General features: G+C 34.9%; 1 long non-coding RNA gene across 1 annotated transcript in view; it reads right to left on the bottom strand.

Moving 5' to 3' along the window:
* Nucleotides 1-325: 325 nt before the first annotated feature.
* LOC144331024 (uncharacterized) overlaps nt 326-9,907 on the bottom strand; it is a 134,070-nt gene continuing 124,488 nt past the window's right edge. The window contains exons 4-5 of the long non-coding RNA XR_013397859.1: nt 1,701-1,837; nt 326-560 (exon numbers count right to left, since the gene is read on the bottom strand). This is a non-coding gene — a long non-coding RNA (uncharacterized LOC144331024). The remainder of the gene's footprint in view (nt 561-1,700; nt 1,838-9,907) is intronic.

The raw sequence follows: 9,907 nt of genomic DNA, 5'->3' as shown, positions 1-9,907 counted from the left end.
ATTCAATATTGTGATGAGGGACCTGAAATGACATGGTGTTAGTGATCTCACCTACTTCAAGAAATTCTAATCTTTGAATAAATAACAAAAGGAATCTTTTGATAACATTTAGGCACTGAAGTCTCTGATTTTTGAAGGAGAAGATAGTGGACTTTTGAAAAACTCCAAACCTCAATTATATGCCCTGAATCGTTAAGAACTTAACTTTCATGTATAAAAGTGAGATTTTTAATCTTCCAAGCTTTCATGAAATTGAGGCCAAGAACTGGGTTCTGATTCATGAAATGAAAGTTCAAACACTCTTTCAATAAATGCAATAAAGTCGTATAATGAAATAGTTTAATGGCTTTACATTTTTTCTCTTCTCCTTTACATGGCATTTCTTAGCTGGAGACTGGCTGCTCTATTTTCAGGCAGCATGTATTTGAGAAGCCATGTGAAGCAGGGGGTTAGCTTGTAGATTCTGGGGCCAGGTATCCTGGACTCAAATTTTGTTTCTGCCACTACATAGCTGTGTAACTTGGAATCAACTCTTCCTCTCTAAATATGTGTGTCTTTATCTGCAAAAGAGGAATAAAGAAAATTTTTGTGAGGGTTAAATGAGTTAATATCAGTAAGTCTTAAGACAGAACCTGCCACAAAGGGCATTATACATGTGGATATTATTAAGTAGTCACTAGTAATAGTTTCGTGCTGTAACTATGTGTAATGAACATCTGAAACTGAGTTTGTACAGCATCCTTTCCTCCAGCTATTGCTAACAAGTTTTAAAAATTTCCTTTGAGGTACAACTCTCTTCTTCTCTGAGTCTTGGTGAGACTGTCAGTCGAGCCTCCCTGTAATCCCCCAACCAAATCTGAAATCTCCTGATTCTTTCCCAGGAATTTGAATCTTGGGTAGGTAGGGTGACACAGAAATAGTCAGAGTTGATACCTATCAAGGGTAGTGCTCCAAAGTGCCTATTTTGTTTTTCCTGCTATTTATATTCCCCCAATTATCCTGTCTCCCTCCTGTTCTTCTTTTAAGACTACTCATTTCTTCCTCCTCCTCCAAATTAATTCCCATAGAGACAGTTTAAGGAACATCTTTTGTTATTGGAGTGTGTCTCCAGGTAAATAAAATCTTATTTACCTGAGTGGTTGTTCCAGCCACAAAAAAATGTTTTTTTATTGTTATATTTTAAAAGACCATTTAGTACCTTAGGCATATTTTGGAGCCCTTTATATAATATATAGGCACAATAGAAAACTGTCTGGCTTGTTTCTAGAATACAAACCGAAACCCTAACATATTTACATTCATTAAAGTCTCATTTCCCCCCTCTCCTTTGACTGAAATCATTTCATTTTTCAGTCTTTCACTCTTAATGTTTTTCTAGCTTGAGTTCAATAGGCATTAGGATACAAATATTGTTTTCTAAATAACTGTAAGGAGAAGGGAATGAAGACAGTTATGAGTGAACATTTTGACTACATTTTGTTATGTATGACAACCTTACTGAAGAGAGTTTTATATTGTTTTTGAGGTAACACTAGTGATAGATGCGGAAGGCAGATGAAGGAGGGTCCCCAGAGAATCTCCAACTCGCCCCACAAGTGTTTACATCAGATGCTTTTGTGCAGACGAGGGAACCTGCCCAGGGTCTTGTCTGCACATGCCTGCAATGGACGAGGGGCCCACCTGGCAGACTAGGGGCTCACCTGCACACTAGGAGAATGGGGAAGAGCCTGGCCTCTTCAGTTCTTGTGTGGTGGCCTGGTATTCAGTCTGCGAGGTGAGAGCCTATTAGCAGTACCCCTTTTTTCACGGAGAGCAGTCAGTCTCCAGATAAGAGATGCTGTCTAAAGGAGAAGAGAAAAAACATAAAGCCATTTTACAAAGGAGCTTATTAACAGTGCTCCTTTTTTTCTGCTTTCCTTACCTTTCAATGTGTCCATGTGCCTAATCTTTCCTGGTTGTTAACAATAACCCATATTCAACTGAAGTTAGGAGCAAAAAGTTATTCATCACTGACACATAATAAATGTGTATATTTATGTGGTACAGTATGATGCTTTGATACATTTGATGTTGGATTCACAATGGCTATCAGACCTTATTAGTCTAATGCTAGACATCAATTTCTCTTCCTTTCCTTAAAAATTTATTTTTTCTTGTAGATGCATTCAATTGGGTCCATCACATAAACTATTAATATTAACGTATTAATATTATATCTTAATATATCTCTCTCCTCCTTGATCTTTAACATTAATTCATGCAGGATTTGAGTTATCCAAGTTGTTTATCCTCAGATTATAATAGCTATTTGAGATAAGTCCTGTCTGTGGAAGATGTTGTCTAAAATACTCCTAAAGGAGGACTCAGCAACATCTGTGCCTTTATCCAGAACTTTCTTCTCACCTCTCTGTACCTCGCTTCTTCCTGTGCCTACTGCAGTGCTGTGGTTAGCAGGGACCCATCCCCTTGGCAGATGGTAGTGCTCACTTGAGTCGTGAGAAAATGGTAGTGTGAAATCAAAAGGTGCTGGTAGAACCAAGAGGCTCTTGCTGGGAGGCTGCAGAAGAAACCATCAAATGATAAAAAATAATAATAAGTACAAAAGATGCCTTAGCTATAGCTGGCCTTTATGAAGAAATAGTGAGAGACATTGTGTTAGACTTTTACATTTTTCTAGGTTTTGATATCTCTGTGATATAATTACTAATGAAGAAAGCTGGAAATTTTTGATTTAATTCATAATAGTGAATCCTAGCACTAGCTGATATCTTATTTTAAAGCAATGGTTTCAAACATTGAAACATAACAAATATTAGTGCAATCTCTCAAGTAAAGGTAGTTTTCTCCATGTTTTCCACATTTGAAAACCAGAGGAGAGATGCAGGTGCCTGTGGTTCCAAGGTATCCTCAGTGCTATCTGAAATAGCTCAAACAACATGCTATCTAGCTTTCAGAATCTCCTCTTTGTTTTCTTCACTGCATTAAAATAATGCTTGTCTCAGAGAGTTGAGTTCTACTCAAAAATAGATGTACAACTTTAGCTGCTCATTTATCACCTAGAAACTGTGAACCAATTCCGCTCTTTGCCCCACATGCTAAAAGACTGCTATTTTACTCTTTAGAGGAAGATGAATGTGTTGGCAGACTACTCATTACTGCCATTAGAAAATAGGTATTCAAGCTAAAAATAATGAGGAAGGTGAAATGTGTGCAAATTTCAAATGAGATTGGACAAAGCCCTCCAGACAGTGCTAAAGGGAACAATACAGTATTGTCACTAGGGCTGGATCAGGTGACCTCTCTGTAATGGGCCCTTTCTTCCCCTGCACTCACTTTTGATATCCTATTATGATGAAAATCGGCTGGGCAAATGAGCTCCAAATACATCTAGATTTTAAAAGTATTCTATAACCACTTTTAATCTGGCAATTTAAAAGTATAACCTCCAGATACATTTCACCATCAATCTCCATTATAGATCTTATAATTACTTAAAAAAGAAAGGGAGTCTTTTCGGCATATTTTTCTTTATCTCATGATTTCATAACATTATGCCTATTTTGGAAGTCTAAATTGTAGTTTGCATGTTTTCCTAATTAAAAATATATTGCCTTTTATTCTGTTCCTGCTGAGAAATAAAAGAACTCTTTCCAAAAAATAGTTGTTTACCCGTGGATAGACCTGATACCCATTATCCTAAGCAAATTAACACAGGAACAGAAAAACAAATGCCACATATTCTCACTTAAAAATGAGAGTTAAACATTGGTACTGATGGACATAAAGATAACAACCGTAGACACTGGGGACTACTAGAAGGGGTAGACAGGGAGGAGGGTAACGGTTGAAAAACTAACTCTTGTGTACTATGCTCAGTACCTGGGTGACAGGATGATTCGTATTCTGAACTTCAGCATCGTGCAATATACCCAGTTAACAAACTTAAACATGGACCCTGAATCTAAAAGAAAAGTTGAAAAACAGAACAAAATTTATGCACAATATCAGAGGCTCACATTCTTATAGTTACACTTTCTCTTTACTTGGAAAATAACATGGTCGATTCAAGTAACTGAAAAGTAAGTTTAGAATCTTTGAATGATTTGGAGATTTTGCTTCTTTATCATTGTTATTAATTTCCTAGTCAGTGGAATCATTTGGCTGCTTCTCTCAAATATCAACAATCCTTTCATCTAACTCCCTTAGATGAAATCTGAAAGTGTTATTTAGGTATTAGTCATACTCGCTCATGTATAACCCCTGTTATTGACAAGAGAGCCAAACTCGTGACTTTAAAAAGGGATCAGGCAGGATTTGGCCTTAAGAAGTAACCAAATTGGATATTGAACTTGATTTAAATAATTAACAAAATGATGGGTAGAAGTATGTCACAGATAAATGTCTGGCAAGTAATATTCCCTTAAATGGGGAATTGTAAAAACATCACAGCTGAAATAAACGAAGTGTCACATGAACAACGAAAAATAAGTTGTTTATGGCTTGAGATGAAATGTGCAAATAATTTCCTTAGGAAATGTTAAAATAGTTTAATGAGAGAGCAACAAACTTCCATATATATGTGTGTATGTATATGTGTGTGTGTGTGTGTATATATATACACACACGGGTTTGAACCACACAGTTTCACATATATGAAGATTTTCTTCCACCTCTGACACCTCTGAGACAGCAAGACCAACCCCTCTTCTTCCTCATTTTCTTCAATCTATTCACCTTTATGGTGATCCACATCCATTTAATGAATATATTTTAACAACATTCTCTTTCTCTAGCTTCCTTTATTATAAAAATGCAGTATATATTTGTATACATACATACGACATACAAAATATGGTTAATTGACTATGTGTCAGTAAAGCTTCAACAGTAGGCTATTAAGAAAGTTTGGGGGAGTCAAAAGTTATACATTAATTTTCTAATGAATGGGAGTAGGCACCCTTAAACTCCCAGTGGTTAGAGAATCCACTGCATGTCTGAAACTTCGATAGCAGCCAGTTGATATACTTGCCCTAAATAATAGACATTCCTACTAAAGAAATTCTAAAATCTAGTTCTATCAGCAAATTTCATGAAGGGATAGAAAAGAACAGAGCCATGAAGCAGAAGTACTGGACTGCTTCAGTTAGACATTGGTGACTTGTCTTTGGAAGGCCCTCTGGATGGTTAAGCTTCTCATTCCCCCATCCCCTAACTTTAGTAGACTAATCTACTGGCTTTCCGTATGCATTTGTCTTTTCTGGACATTTCATATACATGGAATTATAAAATATTTAGTCATTTATAACTGCTGTTTTTACATGTATTCTGGGTAAAACTGTTTTGAATATGTCAGTACCTGATTTCCTTTTATTGCTAAATAATGTGTTCTATTATATAGATAAGGCACATTTTGTTTATCCATCCACTGCTTGGTGGACATTGGATGGTTAACCCTTTTTTGCTGTTAAAAGTAATGCTGCTATGAATATTTGTGCACAGGTGTTTGTGTGAAAATACATTTTTTTCTCTTGGGTTTATATACCTAAGCATAAAATTACTGTGTTATATGGAAACTCTATATATAATATTTTGAGAAACTGTTTAACTGTTTTCTTAAGGATTGTATCATTTTAAAATTCCACTAGCATTATATGAGGTTTTAGTTTGTTTACATCCTTGCCAACACTTATTTTTATTGTTCTTTTTAAAATTTAGCCATACTAGTGGGTATGAAAAAGTATTTTATTATGGTTTTGATTTATATTTCCCTAATGATGAATGAGGCTTAGCATTTTTCATGTATTTATTGACCATCTGTATATCTTCTTTGGAAAAATGACTATTCAAATATTTTACCCATTATTAATTTATCTTTTAAATTTTGAATTGTAAGACTTAAAAATATACATTCTGAATGTAATTCCCTTAGATATATTATTATAAATATTTTTTCCCATTTCATCAGTTGATTTTTCACTCTATTGTGTCCTTTAAATACAAATTTTTTAAGCTTGCTAAAGTCCAATTGATCTATTGTTTTTATCACTTATACTCTAAAAGGCATTACATAGCTCAGGGTCACTAAATTTACATTTTCTTCCATGTGTTTTATGGTTTTGGCTTTCATGTATAGGTCTATAATTCACTTTGTGTTGATATTAATATACGATGTGAGAACCGGGTCTTTTTTTTTTTTTTTGCACATACCTCTCCATTGGTCCTACCAGTGTTTTTTCTTATTCCTCACCACTAAATTATGTTGTACCTTGTCAAATACAGTTTATAATAAATGTATAGTCTCTTGAACTTTTCAATTACCTTCCATTGATCAATATGCCCATCCTTATAGTAGTATTACAGTATCTTGATTAATGTAGTTTGCTAGTTTGTAGTGAGTTCTGAAATAAGAAAGTGTGAGCCCACTGACTTTATTGTTTCTTTTTATTAAAGGTGTTTTGAGTTGTCTGAATCCCTTGCAATTTTATATAAATTTCAAGGTCAGCTTATTTCATGCTAGAAAAGAAGTTATGATTTTATTAATGCTTGCATTGATGCTGTAGATGATTTTGGGAGTACTGTCATCTTAACAATATTAAGTACTTTAATTTATGAATGTGGAATGTGTTGCCTTTTTAGTAGATTTTAATTTCTTTCAACAATACGCTATCGTTTTCAGTGTCGAAGGCTTGCACCTCTCTTGTTAAATTTATTCCTATTTATCTTTTATTTATAATTATATTGAAATACAATTGTGTTCTCATTGCATTTTTATAATTTTCACTAACAATTTATAGACATACAATTAACTTTCATTTATGAAAATGTTATTGCACAACCTTTCTGAATGTGTTTAATACTTCTCACAGTAATTTTTTGTGTTCTTAGATTTTTCTACATCAAATGTCATGCCGTCTGTGAAGTGAGACAATTGAATTGTTCCTTTCTGATCTGACTTACCTTGTTCTTTCCTATTCTAACCTAATGATCCAGCTAGAACCTCCAATACAATGTTGAATATAACTGGGAAGAGTGGGCATCTTGTCTTTATCCTCACTTTAGGGGGCAAATATGTAATATTTCACCATTAAGTATGATGTTATCTGTGCATTTTTCTTAAATACCCTTAAACAGGTTGAGGAGTTTTCCTTTTATTCCTAATGTGTTGAGTGTTTTCACATGAAAATTTGTTGGCTTTTTCTGAATGATTTTTCTATGTGTATTGATAAGATACTGGAGTTGTAAGTATCTTAAGACTTTTATTCTATAGAGTATATTGGTTAATTTTAACATGGCGAGACATTCTTGAGAAAAATTTCACTTGGCCACGGTGTATAATCTATTTTATGTTAATGATTCTATTGCTAGCGTTTTGTTGAGAATTTTTATGTCTATATTCACAAGGAATGTTGGTGTGGAGTTTTCTTCTATGCCTTTTTCTGGTTTTGCTATTGGAATAATACTTACCTCTTAGAATGAGTTTAGAATTTCCCTTTTTTGCAATAGTTAAGAAGGTATGCTATTGTGTGTTCTTTAAATGTTGAATAGAATTCACCAGTAAAACCATCTGGCCTGGCCATAGTTTGTGCAAAGCACTTTTTAATTACAAAATTATTTTGTATTTATTATAAGCTTATTCAGCTTTATAACTTCTTCATTCAGTTTCAGTAGTTTATATCTATTGTGGAATTGTCCATTTCATTTTGGGTTGAAAATTATTATTATTTTTTGAGATGGAGTCTTGTACTGTCGCCCAGGCTGAAGTACAATGGCGTGATCTGTGCTCACTGCAACCTCTGCCTCCTGGGTTCAAACGATTCTCCTGCCTCAGTCTCCTGAGTAGCTTGGATTACAGGTGCCCGCCACCACACCTGGCTAATATTTTGTATTTTTAGCAGAGACGGGGTTTCACTATGTTGGGCAGGCTGGTCTTGAACTCCTGACCTCATGATCCACCCACCTCAGACTCCCAAAGTGCTGGGATTACAGGCGTGAGCCACCATGCACAGCCTGAAGTTTTTTTTCAAGCAAGTGTTTATAGTATTATATTACAATCTAATGCATTTTTATAAGGTCGGCATTCATGTTCTGCCTTTCATCATTTCAATAATATGAGGTTTTCTCTTTATTTCTTAGAAAATCTATTACAAAACAGCTTCTTGGTATTATTTCTCTAGTGCTTTTATTCTTTATTTCATTTATTTTTCTTTGTACTTTTTTGTTAACTTTGATTTTAAGTCGAGGGATATATGTGCAAGATGTGCAGGTTTGTACATAGTAAACATAAGTCATGAAGGTTGTTTCTACAGATTATTTCATCACCCGGGTATTAAGTCTAGTATCCATTAGTTGTTTTTCCTGATCCTCTCCCTCCTCCCACTCTCCACCCTCTGAAAGGCCCCAGTGTGTGTTGTTCCCCTCTATGTGTCCATGTCTTTATCACTTAGTTCCCACATATGAGAACATGTGATACTTGGTTTTCTGTTCTTGTGTTAGTTTTCAAAACATAATGGCCTGCAGCTCCATCCATGTCCCTGGAAAGGACATGATCTCATTCTTTTCATGGCTGCATACTATTCCATGGCATATATGTACCACATATTCTTTATCCAGTCTATCACCAATGGGCATTTGGGTTGATGCTGTGTCTTTGCTATTGTGAATAGTGCTGCAATGAACATACGTGTTCATGTGTCTTCACAATGGAATGATTTATATTCCTTTGGTTATATTTCCAGTAATGGAATTACTAGGTTGAGTGGAAGTTCTGTTTTGGGGTCTTTGAGGAATTACCACACTGTCTTCCACAATGGTTGAACTAACTGATTAGAGAAATGCAAATCAAAACCACTGTGAGATATTTTTTCACACCAGTCAGAATGGCTATTATTAAAAAGTCAAAAAATAACATACTGGTGAGGTTGTGAAGAAAGCGCAACACTTTTACATCATACTCTTTATTCTTTTCTTCTGCTTGCTTTGGCTGAGTTGCTTTTATTTTTCTAGTTTCTTTGGGTGGAAAATTTGGTGGATGGGTTGAGATCTTTCTGATCTTATAATACAGGTTTTGAGGGTCATCAATATCCTCTAAGAGCTGCTTTTACTACATTATGTAAATTTTACTATATGATTTTATTCATATAAAATTATTTACTAGTTTACCTATGTTTTATTAGTTGACCTGTTGGTTACTTAGAATGCCGTTGTTTACTTTCCACCTATATATGATATTCCAAATTTCTTTATATTACTGATTTACACATTTATTCTATTGTGGTTGAATAACACGTTTTATACAATAATTTTAATCTTTTCCAATAATTGATTTGTCCATAATGTAACATATTTTATAGCCTGGAGAATGTTTCACAGGTACATAAGAAAGTGTGTATTCTTTGTTGGGTGGAGTGCTGCATAGATGTTTTAGATCTAGTTATCACATTTGTTTTCCAAGTTGCTATACCAAATTACCACAAACTCAGTGGCTTAAAACAACACAAATATATAACAATTTTTTAAGGTCAGAGTTTGAGTAAAATCAATGTGTTGACAATCCAGCAATGGCAAGTAGAATCCTCACATTATATCCTTCTGACCTGTTATTGTACTACCCTCACCCAATTTTAAGGACCCTTATGATTATATGATATGGTTTGTTTCTATGTCCCCACCCAAATCTCATGTCAAATTGTAATCCCCATTGTTGGAGGTTGAGCCTGGTGGGAGGTGCTTGGATCATGGGAGCAGGTTTCCCCTTCGGTACTGTTCTTGTGATTGAGAGTTGTCCTGAGATTTGGTTGTTCAAAAAGTATGTAACACTTGCTGCCACTCTCGACCCCGCTCCTGCCATCTAAGACATGCCTGCTTTCCCTTCACCTTCCATCATAATTGTAAGTGCCCCAAGACCTCC

The sequence above is a fragment of the Macaca mulatta genome, chromosome 9 (genome assembly GCF_049350105.2).
Source record: "Macaca mulatta isolate MMU2019108-1 chromosome 9, T2T-MMU8v2.0, whole genome shotgun sequence".
NCBI classification, from domain to species: domain Eukaryota; kingdom Metazoa; phylum Chordata; class Mammalia; order Primates; family Cercopithecidae; genus Macaca; species Macaca mulatta.
Note: the sequence above shows the minus strand (reverse complement) of the source record. Positions and strands in the feature narration are given on the sequence as shown.